The following is a 22,121-nucleotide window of genomic DNA, read 5'->3' as shown; positions in this document are numbered from 1 at the left end:
GAACAAAATGAATGTAAAACAAACAAGCTTGCCTCCTCGTCGACTGAGGTCCCGGATGAAGTAGCAACTCCACGGACAGATGCAACAGCAAGCCAGTCGAGAAAACTGTCGGGGAAGCTCACGCGAAGCTTCAGCAGCAGTTGAGCTCAGCAAAGCTCGGAGCACCAGAAGAAGCAGAAGCTTCAGGCAGGAGAGAACTTCCAGAAGGAAGAAGAAGTCGCCCTGTAGAAGCCCTCAGCCCCTTTATACCTGCGAAGGAGAAACAGCGAAGAAACTAGCCGTTGCGTCGCAACGGCTAGAACTCTGATCGGTCTACGGACCGATCAGGACCTGTGCTGATCGGTCCCCAGACCGATCGAGCCCTCGCGTACTACGATTGATCGTGGACCGATCAGATACCGGATCGGTCCACGATCGATCCCAACTCCGTGCTTCCGCGACATCGTCTCGATCGGTCCCCGCATCGATCAGATATGTCCCGACGGCCGTGGACCGATCACCGCTTTTCGCCTCGCTGGCCGATCGGTCACCGATCGATGGCAAGAATCAACAGAGCTTCAGATCGATCGGTCACCGCCGATCGAGCAAACAAGATCACCGGATCGGTCGGTGACCGATCCGAGCTTGGTTTTGCCCAAACCAAGTCCCAAGACTTCAAACCAATATCCGGTCAACCTTGACCTATTGGTTCATCATGCTTAGCATCCGTCACCCTTGACCCGCTAAGACTCCCCACCAAGTGTCCGGTCAATCCTTTGACCTACTTGGACTTTCCAACACCTAAGTCCGATCATCCCCGATCCATCTGGATTTTCCAACACCGGTCCGATCATCCCCGATCCATCTGGATTTTCCAACACCAAGTCCGATCATCCCCGATCCATCTGGATTTTCCTTGCCTGGTTTCACTCACGGACTTTCCAACCGCCTAACATCCCGATTAGGACTTTCCCACCGCCTGGCTTCACTCACCGGGACTTTCCACACCGCCTAACATCCCACTTAGGACTTTCTCATTGCCTAACATCCAGTTAGGACTTTTCCACCGCTGCTTTACTCACGGGACTTTCCACACTGCCTAACATCCCAGTTAGGACTTTTCCTCGTGCCAAGCTCCCTGCTTGGACTTCTCCGTGCCAAGTCTCCATACTTGGACTTTTCCAGTGCCAAGTCTCCATACTTGGACTTTTCGCGTGCCAAGCTCCCTGCTTGGACTTTTCCAGTGCCAAGTCTCCATACTTGGACTTTTTCCCGAATCAGGTCAACCAGGTCAACCTTGACCTACGGTTGCACCAATAATCTCCCAAACATCTATTCTTGTCCCACATCAAGAATACAACTCTCTCACGAGTGTCAAACATCAACATGCAACACAACTAGGTCAACCTTGACCTAAGGTTGCACCGACAATCTTCCCAAGTCAAACATCAAAATACAACTCGAGTCAAGTCACCTCGAGTCGGGTCAACCAGGTCAACCTTGACCTAAGGTTGCACCAACAAAAACAACATCGTGTTGCTTTATCTACTATTAAAGCAGAGTAGATAACTATGGAAGAATGTGTTACTCAACTATTATAGATGATACACACTTTAAAAGACTATCAATTAGAATATAAAAATATAAAAGTCTTTATTGCTAACATAAGTTCAATCAACTTAACAAAAAAAATTTAATACACCACTCAAGGATTAAGCACATAGAAGTCAAACATTACTTTGTAAGGGACCATATATCTAGGGGTAACATTATACTTCACTATATTGAGTCCAAGTCAAACCTAAAAGATATCTTTACTAAATTCTTACATAAACTTGAGTTTAGTACACTTAGAAGATAATCAATAATATGCTTAGAATAATAAATTTTAATGTTTTTAAAATCATTTTTTTTCAAAATTATTTCTTTTTGCCTTTCCAATTTTTTTTTTTTTTGAAAAATTACATTATCTATATTTTTCAAAAACCTTATATCTTTAAAAAATCAACTTGGTTTTAAAATTCTAGGTTAAATAGTTATACTTTCTTCAAAACTCTCACTTTTACTAGTATTTTCAAATATTACACGTAGTCTAGGTTTTTCCCCTAGAAAGCATGTATCCAGAGGTTTCAGTTAGAGCATCTCACAAGTACACCATGATTACCTTACTTATGTATGAAAAATACTTAGAATGATATGAGATGTATAGAATATTGCCTAGATTTTCATATACTTATGTAAGTGCATTAGCATAAAGTTTGGGAGAAAAATTTCAATTCAAATTGATCAAGTTAAGTCATCCTTCTTAGTTAAACTAGCTGGATCACTTACTTAACTTGACTAACAAAGTAAATGTTACTATCTTATAATAAATAACTAGTAGCTAAAGGTTAGACATTTCTTTTAACAAAAGTATATAATTATTTTTAATATTTTATTTTACTTTAATTTTTTCATAGTTGGACTCTAGGATTATAATCAAGCCATTAAATTTACCTAATTTTAAAGCCCCCTCAAACTTAAAGCACTTAAAAAAAGTTTCATTTTTTTAAGGCATTAATCAAGGGGGAGGAATTCCAAAACATTGAATTTTTTTTTTTAAAATTTTTGAAAAACACTCCTAAGTTATATAGAGCTTTACAAAGAACACTACTTATATATTTTTTTTTTGATATATGTCAAAGAGGGAGACAAAGAGGTTAAAAGTTAAATATATCCAAAAAGTTAAGTTTTTTTAAAAGTGTAACTAAATATTTAGCTAAGTATTGTTCATTTCAAAAAGCAAAGCATTTTTTCAAAAGTGTAACTAAATATTTAGCTAAATATTTTCAGTTTAAAAAGTAAAGTATTTTTTTGAAAGGGTATCTAAACTCCTTTTTAAAATATAAGTATTTAGCTAAATATTGCTCAAAAAAATTCTTTTGAAAGTTAAGCATTTAGTTAAGTATTTTTTAAATGAAAAAGAAAAGCTAAGTATTTTTTTCGATAAGAAAATTAAGTGTTATTTTTCAGGGGAGTATAAAGTTAGTTTTTTTCTAGAAAGTTTAACTTAGAAATATCTCTAAAGTTTTGTTTCAATACTTACAAAGTTATTACTTTGAAAAAAAAAATATTTTCTTTGAAAATTCTTACTTGTGAAAATTTTTATTTGTTCTTAAGTCGTTGATGTATTATCTTTATGCTTAACTTAAACTGTGTTGTCATAAATCAAAAAGGGAGAGATTGTTGGTGCAAGAAGCACCAGATGATTGAACCTGAGTTTTGATATTGATAAAGGATTTTAAGTTAAGTCTTATTATTATTCTAACAAGTTTGACTGAGTGTACAAGAAAGCCCTAAATGATCTTAGGAAAAGTGAAAGTCTTAGTGGACACTAAATAGGTAAAAAGTCTTAGTTGTGGCTAGGCAACGAAGTCCTGGTTCGTGGGACTGGTTGATGTCTTGGCAGGTCGAGGACGTCGGGCGGAAATCCTAGGGTCGAGGACACTAGGTGGAAGGTCACTAGGCAGAAGACTGGATAGGTCAGAGTTCGGACGTCTAGTGAAAATTCTTAAGGCCTCGAATGCTTAGCAAAAGTCCAAACGGTTTGGGGGACCAGTTTGGAAAAAGGTAAACTCTCTTGAGAGGACTAGGTGAAGGCGCATTATCTGTAGAGGAAATAGTAGGCATCGATCCGACCTAGAGTTTCAATGAAACTTAAAGTCAGGATCGGATAGTCCGTAGACTATCAAAATATTACTTTGCCTTACATATTATTACTTGTTGGACTAACTTTATATTGTAGAGAATCAATGGATGGAAAATAGGGTATCCAGGTGCCTAGACCTCCGAGTGCCTAGGACAACAACTGAGAAGAAGCACTGTGGGTAGCCTGCCTTCGTCACCAAGGGCACCCGGACAGTCAGGGTGCCTGGACTGGTCCAGGGGCCATGATTGGGTAAATTTCATCTGTAAGTTGTAGTGGTACGCTTTGTCTGACCAGTCCACGTCAGCGGTCCAAGTGTCTGGAGGTGGATAAAGTTTGTTGGACGAAGTTTCGACGAGAGAATGCCATGTCAGCCCCGTGGAGGTGCTCGGGGAGGAGTCTAGGCACCGAATGGGCCTATAAAAGGAGGGTTCGACCATCATCTTTGATACATCTTCTTCTACAAGTTTCTCTTTTGTGCGCTACTCGATAGACATCTCTACGACGCCCAAACGCTGCTCTGACAATGATTATGCTCAAGATCTTTTCTTCTAAGTCATCGATATCATTTATTTTTTAATTCTTGTACTTAAACTTGAATTACCTTTGTAATAACTCGATTGATTAGTGATTGTCCAATGAAAACACTCTTAAGTGCGGCCCTTAGAGTAGAAGTCGTCACGGGCTCCGAACCAAGTAAAAGAAAAGTATTAGCAATTTCTTTTCTTTACTTTTACTTTCCACTTCGTTTACTCTCGATTGATTTACATAAACGTGAAAAAACCATGAGCGCTATTCATTCCCCCTCTAGCGCTTTCGATCCAACAATCCTAATCGTGTGCCTCCGTTTTATACTGTTCTCGATCTTTGGCACTATAGCGTTCTCATTTGAATTGGATTTAAATGGATGGATGAGAACTCTCGAAATATGATCCGACAGTGAAAGTCGCTCTAAATCTGATCCAAAAGCTTAGATCTAAATCAAGGGTCATGATCTATCCTCTCTTAATCTGGATGGACCATATCTTTGTCGGATGACTCAGATCACTCCTATATGGGATGAATGATCTAAATTGGTTCTTAATTGGCTCTCTTCAATTATCTCTAGATTTGAGCCCAAATTTGGTCCAATATGACTCGAGGCCTTTGATCACCTACAAGACCACATTCAAATATTAGTATCAAATACCATAAATTAAGAATAAATCACATTAAAGCCAAAGATGAATACAATTCACAAAATACAATATAAACGCTAATTTACCGCATGAGGAGATCAAAAAGCATGGATATAGAGGCCTAATTATCATGACAAAATGATGGTTATTAGGGATCTAGACATTGTCTGGGTGCCTGGAGCTCTGGTCACTTTGAATCCATTGGTCGACCAGATTTAACTGAATCTAGTCAACTTTCCCATCTCTAGTCCTTGCACCACTGAGTTAGTATAACACAAATATGAGTAAGTTAGACATCTACAAGTTTCCTAATCTTGACTCAGGATTTCCAATGAAATCTTAGGTCAGATTGACACTGCTATTTTTTAAGGGAACTCATCCTTGTTAGATCGTAAAGATGCTAAAGGGGGGGGGGGGGGGGTGAATAGCGTTAGTCACTTTTTCGAAAGTCAATAATACACAGCAAAAATGAAACATAAAAATATAAATGCTAACACAAATAATTTTATATGGTTCGAAGCATTCAATGATTCCTATTCCAAAGCTCGTATTCGTTGAGCGCTTTCGTTGGACAATCTATTAATAATTCAAAATGTTACAAACTTTAAGTACAAGAAATATATGAAAAATTTATCGACAATAGAGAAAATAAATAGAACTTTATCATCAGTTGTCGAAGGAGCGTTACAGCATCGTAGGAGCTTTTCCGAAGCAGCACGCAGGAACAAAGTTGTAGCAAATGATGTCCTCAATCTACTGGTCGGAGGCTACTTTTATAGCCCCGTCCGGGTGCTTGGATCCCCTCCCGGGGCGCCTGAACTGTGTTGACATGGCTAACTCTCGTCAAAACTCCATCCTTAAGTTTATCCATCTCTGAGCGCTTGGATCCCGTCTAGGCATCTGAACCGTTTTGGGTTGGGTCAGTCGTCGCGCTCCAACTCAGCTTCCAGATGAGGTTTGTTGGTCTGGGTGCCTGGACCAACTCCTGGCGCACGGACTACCCTAGTGTCTGGCCAGGCACCCGTCCGGGTGAAGTTGGTCTGGGCGGTCGGAATTGATCCGGGCTCCCAGATCAACTCCGGGCGCCCGAACCTATCTCTTTCGTATAACAAAAAGTTAGTCCAGGCATAAAAATTATCATGTAAAATAAAGTTAGCACATTACAAATATGATCAAATTATGACTTAAATCATGTTCTCCAGACCAAGATCTAGTCAATGTCTCAATTTAGGTTTCTTAAATAGACCTAAATTAGACCGGCGTCTACTTTCCCCTCAACCAAAACACGTCCTCACTGAGTCACTCTCCTAGAGCGACTTACCTTCACTTACTTTCTAAACATCTGGTCCTTCAGACTTGTTTAGACTTTCTCTGGTGTTGCTTAGTATTTGGCCAAGTTGATCTACTAAGCATTGCCTACAACATTGAGTTAGCATAATACATATAAAATGATAATGAAAAACTGTGCTAGCATTATTAATAATTCGCTGGTCTGGTCGACTATGCACAGACTCCAAGTGTCTGGACTCTAGGCATCTGGACCCAGTCAAGGCATCTCGCCCAGGCGACACAACCAAGGTGTTGGTGCAATTTACACTAATGATCTAACTTAGGTTTTGATGAATGATAAGTGGATTAAAGTTAGAGTGTTTGTGATCTGATTGTTTTACCAAGTATGCAGGAGTTGATGAATCTGGAGGACCTGATATCAGGCTGAAATCTAGTTAGGTTCAAGGGACCCGATAGGTGATGAGAGGTCCAGATAAGTCCATGGGACCCAATATCTAGCAGAAAGTCTAATTAGGTCTGCGGGACCTAATAATCAGCCAAAATCTAGTTGGGTCTGCGGACCTGAGTCCTGACAACTGGCTGAAAGATCTGGAGGACTAAAGACAAGTCAAGCGACTGCAGTTGGTAAGTAAGAGGTAAGCAACTAGAGGAGAGATCCCGTGAGGATTCGTTCCCGGTTGAGGGAACAATAGACATCGATTCAGCTTAGGTCAATTTGGAAAACCTAAGATGAGACTTTAACTAAATCTTGATTTCGGAGAGATAAGATCTAATTAGTGCTATTACCTTATTATGTTGATCTAACTTTGTTTTGCAAGGTAATCTTTTATGCATGGACTAACTTTTTGCTGCTGGAAAGAAAGAGATAAAGAGTTGTCCGGGCCCCCGGACTCCGAGATCCCAGAATTGCTCCGGGTGCCCAAACAAGCTTTGCAACAGGTGTTTGGACAAGTACCCTGGCAGTTCGGTAGCCTAGAGCTAGTCCAGGCACTCAGACTAGAGAAACCATCCAGAAGCTGAGTTGGAGCGCGACAGCTGACCGAACCTGTAAGTATGCCGGATAGTTTTGATGTGGTCAACCAAGTTTAGTTAGGTCCTATTGTATTTAATCATTATATCTAAGTGTGCAGGAACTTAGGAATATAAAAAGTTGAGCGGAAGATGTAGCTAGTGAGAAGGATGGCATGAGAGGGGAGTCAATGGGTTCGGTGCATCCTAAGGACGCGTTGCTGCAGAAGAGTATATCGGCGGACGAGAATGACACGTGTGGTGGTCTGAGGGATGAGAAGCCTAAGAGGAAGGTTGTTCGAGAAGAAGGCCGGAGTTGGATTCTGGTGAGCTCAATTTCGGACAACTGAAGCATCACCTAAACGAGTGGAGCGAAAAATTGTTAACAAGGAAACTTAACCATTCTCTGATGAGCAGTGTCGAAGGCGCCTTTGATGAATAGTACGAAGGCGCCTTCCAGCCCATAGAAGACACCTTTCAGTGATCGTTGGAGGAGATAAAGTTTAATCTTCGACGGATAAAACTTATCTCGTGGAAGGCGCCTTGGACCATCTTGGAGGTGCCTTCCAACCTCGGATAGAGTTTTTCAGGTGCTATAAAAAGACCCTTGAAGTTAGGAAATAATTAACAACTTGAACTACAACTCTTGTAACACTTTCTTAGCATTCCTTTGTGTAGTGTCTGAAATCGCTTATTGAATTAAGAATATTTATTAGATTAAATTGTAATTTAATTAGAATTCAAATTTATTTAATTAAGAGGATTTATTAGATTAATTACAATTTAATTAGATTTCAAATGTATTTACTTAAGGTTATTTATTGGATTAATTATATTTAATTAGAATTCAAATTTAATTTATTAATTTAAATATATAGATTTAGTTAGATTTAATTAATTAGTTAGCTTACATTTATGAAATTCAATTTGATCAATTTTATTAAGGAAATTGTTGGATATAAATATTTATTTTATACCCAAATATGTATATAAAATTTTATAGCCATACATAATAATATTAAATATATAATTAAATAAAAATAAGAAAAGAAAAATATAAGATTAATATATTATATATACATAACGTGTAACATGTAAAATATATATATAATAACTAAGAAACTATAATATTATATGAATTATATATATATATATATATATATAATTTAATTCAATATCAAATTGATGACTTAGTATGTTCTATTTTAGACTTAGTATTAAGTTTTATAAAAATAATATAAATGACTTAGCATTTATAAATCTATAACTTAGGAATTTTATATATGTGGATATATATATGGAATTATATAATCGTGGATATACGTTTCTATTTAGACTTAGCATTAAGTTTTATAAAAATAATTTATGGGACTTAGCATTTATAAAATCTATCTAGTATTAAATAAAAGTATACAAACTTATATGTGACTTACGTGTATATGCATAATCTATAAAATGCATATGTTGTAGATAATAACTAAGAACTATAATATTATCACATACAAATTATATATGTATATATAAACTTTAAATAATTATGAATATGGATAAATGATAGGGATAAAGGTTTAGTAGATCAAAATCTAGACCAAGTCCTAAAGCCTTCACCTTATATAAAACTCTCACCTAGAACACCACTTGTTCTTCTTGTTGCCGCCGGCCCTAAGACGTTTTCCCCACCCTTTGTTCTCCATCGGTGCTAGAGTTTCAAGGGAAGACAAGGAGTAATAACTAAGTACTTAAGGCATGTTTCCAACCATGTTATTATTGTAGTTAGCCTCTATAGTCTTATGTAGTTTTGGGTTTTTCCTTTTTATGATATCATGTTTCGGTCTCAATGAATGGTACATGTTTCTATTATGTTAATGCTCTTAATTAGTTTCTATAATTCTTTGAAGTTTCGGATAAGGTAGCTTGTAAGGTTAGGTTTGTTTCCTTATTATGATATCATGTTTCGGTTTCATATGAATGGTGCATGTTTTCAATTATGTTAATGCTCTTAATTAGCTTCTATAATCTTGTGAAGGTTGGAAATTTTATAGCTTGTAAGGTTGATTTGTTTCCTTGTTATGATATCATGTCTCAGTTAAGCGAATTGTGCATATTTTCAATGCTCTTAATTAGCTTCTATAATATTGTGAAGGTTGGAAATTTTATAGCTTGTAAGGTTGGCTTGTTTCCTTGTTATGATATCATGTTTTGGTTAAATGAATTGTGCATGTTTTTAATTATGTTAATGCTCTTAATTAGTTTCTATAATCTTGTGAAGTTGGTAATTTTATAGCTTGTAAAATTGGATTGTTTTCTTGCCATTATATCATGGTTCGGTTCATATGAATTGTGCATGCTTTCAACCATATTAATGCTCACGGGAAGTTATAGATCTTGCATGTTTCGGACATGATAAAAGCAAGTTTAAATTTTGTTTTTGGGTTAAATATCATGATGTAGTTTCTTCATGACTATCTCATAGTATGTTTATGTTAGTCTTTCAAGTTAGGATACCCCATGTAAGTTTCGGTTTCTGGTTATTAACTTTTATAGGTTTGTAGGGTTCAGATTGTATAAGTCCCCATGCTCTTTTACTATAGTTGATATCATGCTAGCTCCTAAAACTTGTAACTTTCAGATTTCTAGTTTAAGTAGGCTTGTGTTTACTCTTGATCCACATCATGAGGGTTTAGTAGGCGATAGATATGATACAAATTTGCATGCTTATGTTTAGATTCACGATTATGTCATGTTTATGTAATGCATGCTCACACTAAGTTTATGCACAGAATTACATTGAAACCCATGCTTAAGCTTATGTATGAATTTGCATGTTGGTGTTTAAGTTTATATTTATGTTCTTCATATGTATGATTATGATACCTTAAAGTGATAATGATAATGATAAAAATTTAATAAGGATACCATGAGGAAAAAGGCCTCAGAGGGAGCCCAATATCGGGTAGATTGACTGTAACAAAGTGATAATAATAATGATAATGATTTAATAAGGATACCATGAGGGAAAGGTCCTAGAGGAAGCTCGTTTACGTGAAAAGGCCCCAGAGAAAGTTCGTTTACGAGAAAAAGCCCCAGAGGAAGCCCGTTTATGAGAAAAGACCTCAGAGGAAGTCCATTATCGAGTAAGTCAACTGTGACAGAATGATGAAGATTTTATGGGAATATTGTGAGGGAAAAGGCCCCAGAGGGATCCCGTTTACGGGACAAGGTCCTAGAGGGAGTCCAATATCAGTTTCCATGATATGTTATGAATAAGTTAGGTTCAAGATATGCTAAGTTCAGATTTATGTTATACTATGAATACGTTAAGTTCATGATATGTTATGAATATGTTAGGTTTATGACATGCTATAAATATGTTAAGTTCATGATATGTTATGTTCATGCTCACGATTAAGTCTATTCGTATGCTTATGTTATATTTATGTACATACTCATGATTATGTTTGTTTATATGCATCCTTATGTTTATTCTCTCTTGCTTATGTCGATGTCAATGCTTACATTCATGGTATATTAGTAGGAAGGTCCTAAGTTACCTAGCATGTGTTTCTTTTAATACACTAGATTATAGACACTAACTATTGCATGACATAGTTTTGAACTTGTTGAGTCTTTCGACTCACAGACGTTGTTCTTTTTCAGATAATGGGCCTCCTGACGCTGACGTGGCTTGTTGTGCCAGCCGATCAGCCAGCGTCTTATGCTGTTGCTGCTCGACTATTTTGGCTGCTCAAGGTTGCACGAGCATATCGAGCTCCTCTTGAGTGAACGTCACAGTGTGAAGTCGTCCAGCTTCTTCCATCTTCTCGGCTCGGATGCAGGTACGTTCCCACAGACGGGGCCAAATTTGATCCTGTCATAGAGTCGAGGCGATGGACGCTAGGAGAACGTGGCGCTCTTGTTGACCGTGCGTGGACTTCGAATAAGGCGATTTTGCAACCATAACAACGTCAGTGCCGAGCCAGGGAGGGGTTCCTCGGCGATGACATTCCGACTCTTAAGCCAGTCACCGACGATGTGGGAGCAGAGAAAGAGGCGAATCGAAAGAAGCAAAGTAACAGTAGCTACAGTAATCTTAACATACCTTCGCTGAAGCTTGGGGCTCCTTATATAGGGCTATAGAAGTGCACGTGCACACTTCTCGAGGTGTGCACGCTTCTTGAAGCTTTCCCTGAAAAGATATGTCAGGAAAGTGTCCCGACACCATACCTCAATGACCCGAGCATATTTCTGGTATAACAGTGGAAGCTTCCGCCGTACGATCCTCTGCTTGAACATGCCGCCAACCATGCCGTCTGTCGGGGGCACGGGTTCCCACAAGGATATTGGCTAATCCTTTTTGTCCATTACTGGGCCGAGCGGGATAGCCACTCGACCAGTCATCAGCCATCCGGGTGATCCTGTGTTTAAGCCGAACAGAGTGCCCGCTCGGCCAACATTCCACTACCCGAGCTCCGTTGTTGTGCTGAGTGGAGGAGCTATATCTGAGTGTAACTGCTCGGTTGCGATCTCGTTCCGCCGGTTCCTAGGTTCGATATAAGTTCGAGCGGGATGGCTGCTCGGCGCATGCTTCGGCAGCACATCTCTGAGCGTTGAAAGTTGGGTATGCGACCGAGCTGTGGTAACATCGGGTTGATATCGGCCTGACTATCCTTCACCCTGGTTAGGCAAGTGAGTTGTCCGATCGGCTAACGATACAGGGGTGTTGACCACCTAGACTTTGACTTCCATCGTGGCAACGCCCCTTTGAGGGGTGGACCCTTATCACTGGATCATTTATCCTTTTGGAGTGCCCTGGACCTCTTTAGAGGTACCTCCGAGCAACAGATATTTTTTTTCAAGAGCTATAAAAAGACCCCAGGAGTTAGGAATTAAATAATAACTGAACTACAAGTCTTGTAATCACTTCTTAGTATTTCTTGTGAGCTATCAACGTTTGTAAGAGTCTACTTCGCCTTCAACAAAGGAGTTTTTCTAGTGGAGCACTTTAGAAGACTTGGATTAATTGTAGGATCGAAAGAGTGTGATTGAGGGGGGTGGGGGTGAATATCGCACTTTAAAAAAATTTTCTTTTACTTGTTTAAATCAAAGTCGTGCAGCGGAAAATAAAGAATAGGTTCGGTTACTTGGTTCGGAGCTTAGGTCGACTCCTACTCCAAAGCCCACAATCCTTGATCGCATCGATGGACAATCCACTAAGACTTTTCTTTCCGAAAACCTCGGAAAGAAGTAGTGCGTACAATATGCAAGAATATAAGATAGTAAGAACCTACTATCTTATATGAGTTTAAGTACAATGCAAGCTTTGTAAAATAAAAGTATACCGACATAAATATGGAAGATGATGCTCGATCGGCGCTTAAACGAGGTAGTTGCTTGCGTGAGTTGTAGAGATGTAGCACAAGCAGCAGCTAGCACAGAGATGAACTTCAAACCAAAACTGATTTCGTTTTCGTTACACAGCCTCGGACATTTAGCTCACTTTTATAAGAGTCATCGACGTTCAGTCGACCGATCCCTAGATTCGGTTAACCGAACAAGCTCCCTTCCATCTTTGTTGAAATCTGATGCTGATTCGATCTTTGGCATTTAATGACATTAAAGTGTTCAGTCGACCGATCCCCTTGCTCGATCGACTGAACAGAGATCTTTCCCTGTTCGTTGAAATCTGGAATTAATGCGCCATTAAGTGATGATGGTTCGGTCGACCGATCAGTCGCTCTTCCTTCTTTGCTTTTGCTCGATCTGAACTATGCTGAGTCATCAGGGTTCGGTCGACCGATTCTCTGGTTCGGTCGACCAATTAAGCTTATATCAGAACGTGCTCTACTTTAGTCTGAGCTGATCTCTGATCAGTTGGTTCGATCGACCCATTAGGCCAAACCTGCAACACATAGTTAAACAGAGTATACAACTCAGAGTATTTTTGTAACACAAAGGTTAGTACAAAAATGTATATAATGCACGAGTAATATTAGACAGTAGAACTGTCTTCCCGATTTCTTCAGTTGGATCAGCGACCTTAGGTTGTTCCTTTCAGGAACACGAGCTCACTGTCGCTCCTCTAGTTGCATACCTCAACTTACCTGCCTTGATCCTCCAGACTTATTTGGACTTTGCCTGCTCAGTGTCTGATCGTCTGATCCACTAAGACTTTTCCTGCAATACTATATTAGCCGACAACAATATTAGTAATACAGAATACTATGGTAAACCTAAACTTAGATTTACCGAGATCCGCTAGTCCGGTCCGATAAATCTTGCTTAGAGTTCACTTCTCAAAGACTTCTCGCTACCTAAGGTTATCTCCCCCTAGGATTTTCACCGTCTGGCTTCACTTACCAGAACCTAAGGTTACCACCTCCTAGGGGTTTCTCCACCTGGCTTCACTCACTAAGACTCAGTATTCAACTACTCAGGGATTATGTCCTCTAGACCTATCTAATCCACCTAGCTTTCACAATTTACCGAGATTTTCCTTACTTAGCCTGCAACTCGGACTTTCATTGCCTAACCGCAGTTAAGACTAGTCACTCGGTTGACTTCCCACCCTTGCCTAGCCATGACTAGGACTTTCCATGATCAAGCTCCATTAAACTTACTTAAACATATTTGTCGAACATTAAAACCTTGAAGGTCGATTGTACCAACATTAATAACTACCTAAATTATAACCAAATAATTCCTCATCTCTTCTTTATTTTAGTTATTCAATTTATTTTTATTTAAATTAATTATGTTTACTAATCAAAGTAAAAAACATGAGAAAATGATTGTTTTATTTTTAAAGGCAATTCACCTTTTCTTATTGGTTGCACCAGGACCAACAATGACATTATATCAATTGACACGTATGTGTGGGTGATGCTTTATACGAATTAGCACTATAGTGGTACTACGTTGAAGAAATCAACATCACTGTGATGCTGTGTTGAAGACAACAACACAACAATGATATTGCGTTGGAGAGACCAATACTATAGTTCTATAAAATGTGAAATTGATCATCTCAACGGTTTCCTAGGACTATCCTATATTCTTAAAAGAGAGCAAATTAGGTCATCACCATCGTGGTGATACGCTGAATTGTGGTGCTGCATTGGAGAGATCAACACTGATTCGGTGATAAGGTGGGGTCCCCCCCTTTTTTCGTAGAGAAGTCAACACCATGTGAAGACCAAGGCCAGAGGCCGATTGGGGAAGGGCGACCGACCGGGCAGTAGGGGCGGAACGGCCCAAGGGCATAAGTAGAAGCATAGACCCGACGAGGGGTCGGGTTTCCGACGCTCATGATAAACAAGGACGCCGAGCTGACATGGAGGTCCGCTCAGCCAATGCATAAATCAATCAGACTGAATAGGCGTAGCCGAGCACACGACTAAGATTCTCTCGAGCAGACTAGCATTTAAGTCTGGCTGGGCAGAATGGGATTGCCGATCGGCAGGACATTCACCATAAACATGAAGCAAGGGAACATCCTCTGACAGGAAGTATGGTCGAAGGACATGTTATGTACGAAGGCCTAGGACAGAATGTCCTCATGTCCCATCAGAAAGGTGGTCGAACTGTAGCAGTATGGCGTCAAGCAAGGTCACCTGACACGCCATACCCGGGTATGCCCATAGTACACATGTACACCTCGATTGGTGTGCATGAGCTTCCTCCAGCTCTATATAAGATCTCACAGACTTCGCCGGAGGTAGAGTGACTCTCATATTCAAAACCACTTTTTTGCTGCTTGCTTGCCTGACTTGAGCATCGGAGGGTCGTCGTCGGGAACTCCTTCCCGGCCCGACTTCTTTGTAGGTTCGCCGGAGCTCCACACGGTCAGCAGGGGAGCCACTTCATCAACTAGGAGAGCACCACGTGCCCAGCGTCCGCTGGTTCAGCGATTCGGACAGGATCAAATTGGCGCCGTCTGTGGGAACGCTCCTGCATCTGATTGGAATCAATGGACGAAGCTGGACGACCGCACTCGGTGATGCTTTCCACAGAGGAGCTCGACGCGCTAATTGAGACAAGAGAAGCTAAGCTGGTGGAGCAAAGGCAGAAGTCGCAAGCCGAGCGGATTGAGCAACAAGCGACCTCAGTTTCATGTGGCCGAGCGGAAGTACCTCAGGCCACGGTTCCATTTCACCGGGCCCTATTCCGCACGCCTCCGGAAGCCGCAACAGTTAACCGCGAGCGAGGATCTTCATCAGACGAAGTGCCAATACGAGATAGCAAAAAAGGAAAGACTTCCCGATCGGACGCTTCTCCCGAGCGGACCAATCGGCAATTCTCAAAGGCTATCTTGCAAGATCCTCTGCCAAAGCACTATGTGCCCCCGATAATCGGTGAATACGATGAAACCACCGACCCGGACGATCATTTGGGAAAGTTTGACAACATAGCTACCCTTCATCAATATACAGATGGGGTGAAGTGTCGGGTTTTCCTTACCACCCTCTCGGGATCCGCTCAACGGTGGTTTCGGAGGCTGCCGGACGGATCGATTACTAGCTTCAAGGAGTTCCGCACGGCGTTCCTCCATCATTTTGCAAGCAGTCGGCGTTACCAAAAGACTAGCGTCAGCCTGTTTGCTATCAAACAAGAGGCCCGAGAGTCGCTCTGTGCTTATATCCAAAGGTTTAATCGAGTGGCTATGAATATTCCAACGGCCACCTCGGAAACCATGATGAATGCCTTCACACAAGGCCTGATGGATGGCGACTTCTTCCGCTCGCTGATCCGGAAGCCGCCTCGGGATTATGATCACATGTTGCACCGAGCCAACGAATATATCAATGTGGAAGAAGCCCAAGCTGCAAGGAGAAAAGAAATTCCGGCCGAGCGACAGGCACCCTCCGAGCGGAAGCAATCAACTGGCAATCAGCTGCCAAGGGGACCACGAGTTGAAGCCGCCCGCCCTCACTCGCATGTGAGAAATCAAGTCGTTCAAGAGGTAGCTGCCGAGCGGCCCAAGCCGAAGAAGAAGTGGACGCCCATGTTCTGTTCGTTCCATCGAACAGACACCCACAACACTTGGGATTGCAGAAGCCTTCCCTTCATTACGCATCCCGTTCCTCGGAATGACCGTCGTCGGTCCTCGTCTTCCGACCGGCACCAAAGGCATCAAGTAGCCGGTCATCAAATATCCAGGAGATCGCCAGATCGACATCAACCCCAAAGGCGTGGAGATAATACCCGGAGGTCCGAACAGCCAAGACCATCCGCCCGGGAGGAAGAAAATAGAAACAACGCGTCCCGAGGAGAAATCAACATCATAGCTGGTGGGCCGACCGGCGGTGACTCCAATCGGGCACGGAAGGCAAGCGTCAGACAGCTCGAGATACACTCTATCGGTTGCAGCCAGGAGCGGGCGAGTGGACCCGAAATCAACTTCGGACCCAGGGACCTTGAGGGAGTTGAAGTCCCTCATGATGATGCCCTCATCATCAAAGCGGTAATAGCTAATTTCACTATTCACCGTATTTTTATTGATACAGGCAGTTCGGTTAATATCATTTTCAAGAAGGCCTTCGACCAACTACAAATTGACCGAGTCGAGCTGCTGCCTATGACGACCCCACTCTATGGGTTCACGGGCAACGAGGTTCTTCCGGTCGGACAAATCCGGCTCGCTATTTCATTAGGGGAAGAGCCGCTTAGAAGGACCAGAACTACCAATTTCGTAGTGGTTGATTCCCCCTCAACTTATAATATTATATTGGGCCGACCAGCTCTCAGTGAATTCCGAGCGGCCGTCTCCACCTTTTATCAGAAGATCAAGTTTCCCGTCGAAGTTTATTTGGAGCCCGTAAAAAATGTTTATTTGGAGCCAAAGGCGGACGCTTTCTGGGCTATATTGTAACCGAGCGGGGAATCGAAGCAAATCCAAGTAAAGTGAAAGCGTTACAAGACATGCTACCTCCGAGAAACTTAAGAGAAGTACAACGCTTGATCGGTCGGATAACTGCCTTATCAAGATTCATATCCAAGACTGCTGACCGGAGCTTCCCATTCTTCAAAATCCTGCGAAAGGCCACTAAATTCCAGTGGGATGAAGAATGCGACCGGGCGTTCGAGGAGTTAAAGGCATATCTCAATTCTCTGCCTATACTTGCCAAGCCGACCGGGGGTGAGCCGCTTTATATCTCTGTCTTCTACCGAGCACGTTGTGGGCTCGGCGCTTGTGAGTTCGAGCGGCGAAGAATGACCAGTGTATTTTTTAAGTCACATTTTAAAGGATACTGAATCTCGATACACCGGACTCGAGAAATTGGCTTTCGCCTTGATCCTCGCCGCTCGGAGGCTTCGCCCATACTTCCTGGCGCATACTATCATTGTGAAGACTAATAGTCCGCTCGGAAGAATACTCCTCAATCCAGAAGCGTCTGGACGGCTCATCAAATGGACGATGGAGCTCAGCGAATTCGACATTCAATACCAGCCCCGTTCGGCGATAAAGGCGCAGTCTTTGGCGGATTTTGTCACCGAGGTACAAAGGCCAGAGCCCGAAGCCATGTGGAAGATATTTGTGGACAGATCGTTCACTCGGCTCGGGAGTGGTGTTGGTGTATTATTGCTGTCTCCCCAAGAAGAGAAAATGCATCTATCTGTCCGGCTTGACTATAGAGCTACGAATAATGAGGCAGAGTATGAAGCCCTTATAGCCGGCTTACAGGCCGCCCCGCATGTAGGGGCCGGACGGGTGATGCTGCATTCAGACTCTCAATTGGCCGCTCAGCAGTTCACAGGTACCTTTGAGATTAACAACGCTCGGCTCAAACTCTATGCCGAAGCCTTTGAAAAACTCAAGGCCGACTTCTGAGAGGTTATTATCCAAAAGATACCCCGAGTAGAGAATCAAGTGGCCGATGAGTTAGCAAAACTTGCAAGCTCAATAACGCCGGTCACCATCCAGCAGCCAATTGAACAAGTATCTTTGGTGGCGCACGTCGACCGGATGGAAGGCCTCACGTTTCCGAGCGACTGGAGGACACCCATCACGGAGTTTTTGTGCTCGGGCGCCACACCGTCTGATTGGAATAAAGCCCAGCTGTTAAGAAGAAGAGCCGGTCGGTTCACTCTCATCGGCGATCAACTCTACAAGAAGGCTTTCTCTCGCCCGTTGTTGAAATGCGTGAGCTCGGAAGACTCGGCTTACATCCTCCAAGAAGTACATTAGGGATCATGCGGAGGGCATCTGGGCGGACGATCACTAGCTAAGAAGATCCTGCTAGCCGGATACTTCTGGCCAACCTTACAGGCAGACGCCGCTCGGTCCGTGTCGACGTGCCTTTCTTGCCAAAAGTATCATAACTTCTCCCACCGACCGGCGGAGGAGATGAAGGCATCCACGGTCGCCTGCTCGTTCGATCAGTGGGGAATGGATATTGTTGGTCAATTTCCTATGGCGACCGGGCAGCGGAAATTTTTACTGGTGGCAGTCGATTATTTTTCCAAGTGGGTGGAGGCCGAGCCGCTAGCCAAGATCACCGAGCAGATGGTCAAAAAGTTCATCTGACAACACATCATCTGTCGGTTCGACATCCCTCGCCGACTTTTTTCCGACAACGGGCGGCAATTCACAAGGAAGTTGCTCGAAGATTGGTGCAAAAGCTATGGCATCGAGCAACACTTCACGTCTGTGGCTTATCCCCAAAGCAACGGTCAAGCCGAAGTAGCCAATCGGGAAATTCTTCGTATCTTGCGCGCTCGGCTCGACCATTTGGGAGGAAGATGGGTAGATGAAGTGCCAGACGTCCTATGGGCCATCCGAACGACTCCAAAGGAAGGAACGGGCGTCACACCTTTCCATCTGGCATACGGCGGCGAAGCGGTGATTCCTGTCGAAGTTGGCGTCGAGTCAGTTCGGATCCAGAATTATGGTGAGGGCAACGCCGAGCGAAGGAACATGGAGCTGGATTTGGTCGACGAGGAGCGAGCCAAGGCGTCCGTCCGACTGATGGCGTACCGGCAACGGATGAAGCAAAACTACAACCGGCGTATCATCCCCAGATCATTCCAGGTTGGTGACCTTGTCTGGAAGAAAGTCAAGCCAGTCGGCGACGTCGGCAAGCTGGAAGCTCCCTGGTCGGGCCCCTTCAAGGTCATCGAAAAGCTCCGCTCGGGTGCCTACTATCTGGAAGATGAAGACGGGCGGCAACTAGAGAGGCCGTGGAGCGCGAACCACCTCCAGCCTTACCGGGCGGGGTGAAAGGTGCGCTGATGTAAATCATCCTGTATACTTTTTTCAGCTGTATACTTGAAATGCAGAAATGAAAAATCGCAAGACTAAAGCAAGTATAAGGCATCGTCAGCAAAAACGAAGGCCCCGTGCCGTTCGGCCGGAGGTAAATTATCCGAGCCAAGCGCTCAAAAACGAAGGGCCCGTGCCGTTCGGCCGGAGGTAAATTATCCAAGTCAAGCGCTAAAAAACGAAGGCCCCGGTCCGCTCGGACCGGAGGTATATTATACAAGCCAAAGGCTCGAGGCCGAAACCCCTGCGTCGTTCGGCCAGGTAGACATCGTCCAAATTAGGCTTAGAAGACCGTCTAGCTCCGACGTTAAATATCGAGAGACGAGCCGGCGTCTATAAACCCTCCGAGCGGAAGACCGTCGAGCTCCGACGTTAAATATCGAGAGACGAGCCGGCGTCTATAAACCTCCCGGTCGAATAGCATGCAGCGTGGCACTGGCCAATGGTAAGAGCAGATCGACAACAGCTTGCTCTGTGAGGTCAATATACGGCTGAGCGGCACGCTCGTCAGCAAGGCCTTCCAAGTAAGGAGGTAAAGTAAAATATGATTAATGAATAGAGAGCGAGGGAATGAACGAGGTTCTCACGCCGAACGGTAAGCGCACATGCTCTTGGCGAAAAATACTTGCAAATAGTCGGCTCTAATCCGAGTTAGCATATCGAACCGAACGGATAACTCGCAGGGAATACTTGGCAAAAACAGATTTCATTTATACCCAGCGACGAACAGACAAAAGTTGATGACAAAAAATATTTTTGCCAAACGGTGAGGATACGAAAAAGTTGATAAAAAACACTCCTCACGCGTCAAAATCAAAAAAAGCATCAGGAATGACGCCCATCACGGTAGCCAGATCCTCTGGGGGATGGTCAGCTCGGCGGGAAGGTGGCCTTTAGTCTTCAAGTAATCCACCGCCGCCTTGATCGCCTCTTCGAAAGTGAGGGAAATCTTGTCGGTGAATTTCTCTCCGAAGTCGTCCGAGCGGACAAATGCCTTCCTCACTTCGTCAGAGCGGGCCGACTCCCCATCCTGATACTCTTTGAGCGCGGCTCGGGAAGCATCGTTGGCGGCATGGAGATCCTTCAAGTCTCCTTCAAATTTGAGCAGATCGGCCGAGCGGCTCTCCCTCTCGGTGGCCAGAAGGGCATCCAGATCCTTGACGTGTTGCTCTAGCCCTCTGATCTCCACCTTCATTAGGTCCATGTCGTCGATGGTCTTGCGCTTCCGAGAGGTCGCCGTCTTGATCTCTTTATCCCGCTGTTTGACCACAGCTTCAAGCCGAGCGACCTCGCTCGCCAGATCGGAAGCTTGTTTCCGTTCGGCTTCCAAAAGCTTTTTGCTTTTCTCCAGAGTAGCCGTGGATTGTCCTTGGTTTGCCTCCGAAAGTTTGAGTTTTTTCATTTCGTCCTCCAGCTCAGCCAGTCGATTGCTGACTGCGATCTGCTCTACCCAACTCTGCGAATAAAGGCAGTTAAGTTAAAAGCTAAAATAAAAAGTATCAGTAAAGCAAAAAGGCATACCCCCGTCGCCTGCTGTAGGTTGCTGTCCCCTAGCTGACTGGGGGACATGAGCGCGACGCGTATGCGCGCGTCCTCCCAAACTTTGGCGAGCGGGCCGGTGAGGGTTCTTTGTTGTTCAGGGACTGCGGGCCGATCAACGGCCGATAGATACTTCTCCGAAGGAAATCGGAGAACTGTTTTGATCACCCTCGGGCCGCTCGGATCCTCCTGAGACGTGGTGGCCTGGCCAGAAGGCTTACTGGTCAGGGCAGGACGCTCGCCTAGTCGCTTGAGGCGACGCAGAGGCCGGGAGGTGGAAGGCTGCGTCTCGGAAACGGTCAGGGGTAATCCAACCTGCGTCGGAGTGTGCTCTGAAGAGACTGCCTCAGAGACCGCGTGAGCTGCATCACTCCGCTCGGAAGGCTGCCCATCTGATGAGATCGGTTGAGGAGCTTGCTCCAGACGCCGGCGCTTTCGAGTCGCCAAAGGTGCCTCGTCAGCCGATCGGCCTTCCTCCTCGGCCTGGGCAGATATTGTGATATTGGCCGCGGCCTCGTCAGTGAAGACGCGGGCGGCCGAAGCCTCGGGAGCAACTTGAGTTCCCTCGCTCCCTTCAGTTGTAGGGTCTGTCAGGACCAGCCCTCGTTCGGCCGCTTCCTTGTCCTTCACCGCCTCAATATTAGCGGCTTTCAGCTTGAGCTTTTCGGTTGCCTTAGCACGCCACATAACTTCAGCTGCAGAAACAAAGAATAAATCAGTTAGAACAAAAGAAAAAGGGGGATAAAAATCACTTACTCATGCTGCAAGGCAGATCGGCTTGGATGGGAGACAAGCCGAATATATACATTACTCCAGGAAGGAGCAACTTGTCGATATCGTAACGTTGGCCGACCAGCTGGTTGGCCGCATGAAGATACGCCGGATGACTCTTGAATTTGCCAAGACCCGGTTGATTCGGCACCGCCTTCTGCCACTTCGTTCGGAAGGCCGACCGCTCGGGGAGACGCATAAAAAAGAAATGCTCCTTCCAATGCTTATTGGAGCTCGACATGTTGGTAAATAGGACGAAACCCGACCTAGATTGAAAAATGAAGGTCCCCCACTCGGATTGTTTTGGGTAGAAGAAATAGTGGAAGATTTGGGGGTCCAAGGGGATATCGTTCAATTTGAAAAGGACTATCACCCAGCTCAGCAACCTAATTGAGTTCGGGACTAATTGGCC

This window comes from Zingiber officinale, chromosome 7B (genome assembly GCF_018446385.1).
Source record: "Zingiber officinale cultivar Zhangliang chromosome 7B, Zo_v1.1, whole genome shotgun sequence".
Taxonomy (NCBI): domain Eukaryota; kingdom Viridiplantae; phylum Streptophyta; class Magnoliopsida; order Zingiberales; family Zingiberaceae; genus Zingiber; species Zingiber officinale.
The sequence above is the reverse complement of the archived record's forward strand: the minus strand, read 5'-3'. Positions refer to the sequence as shown.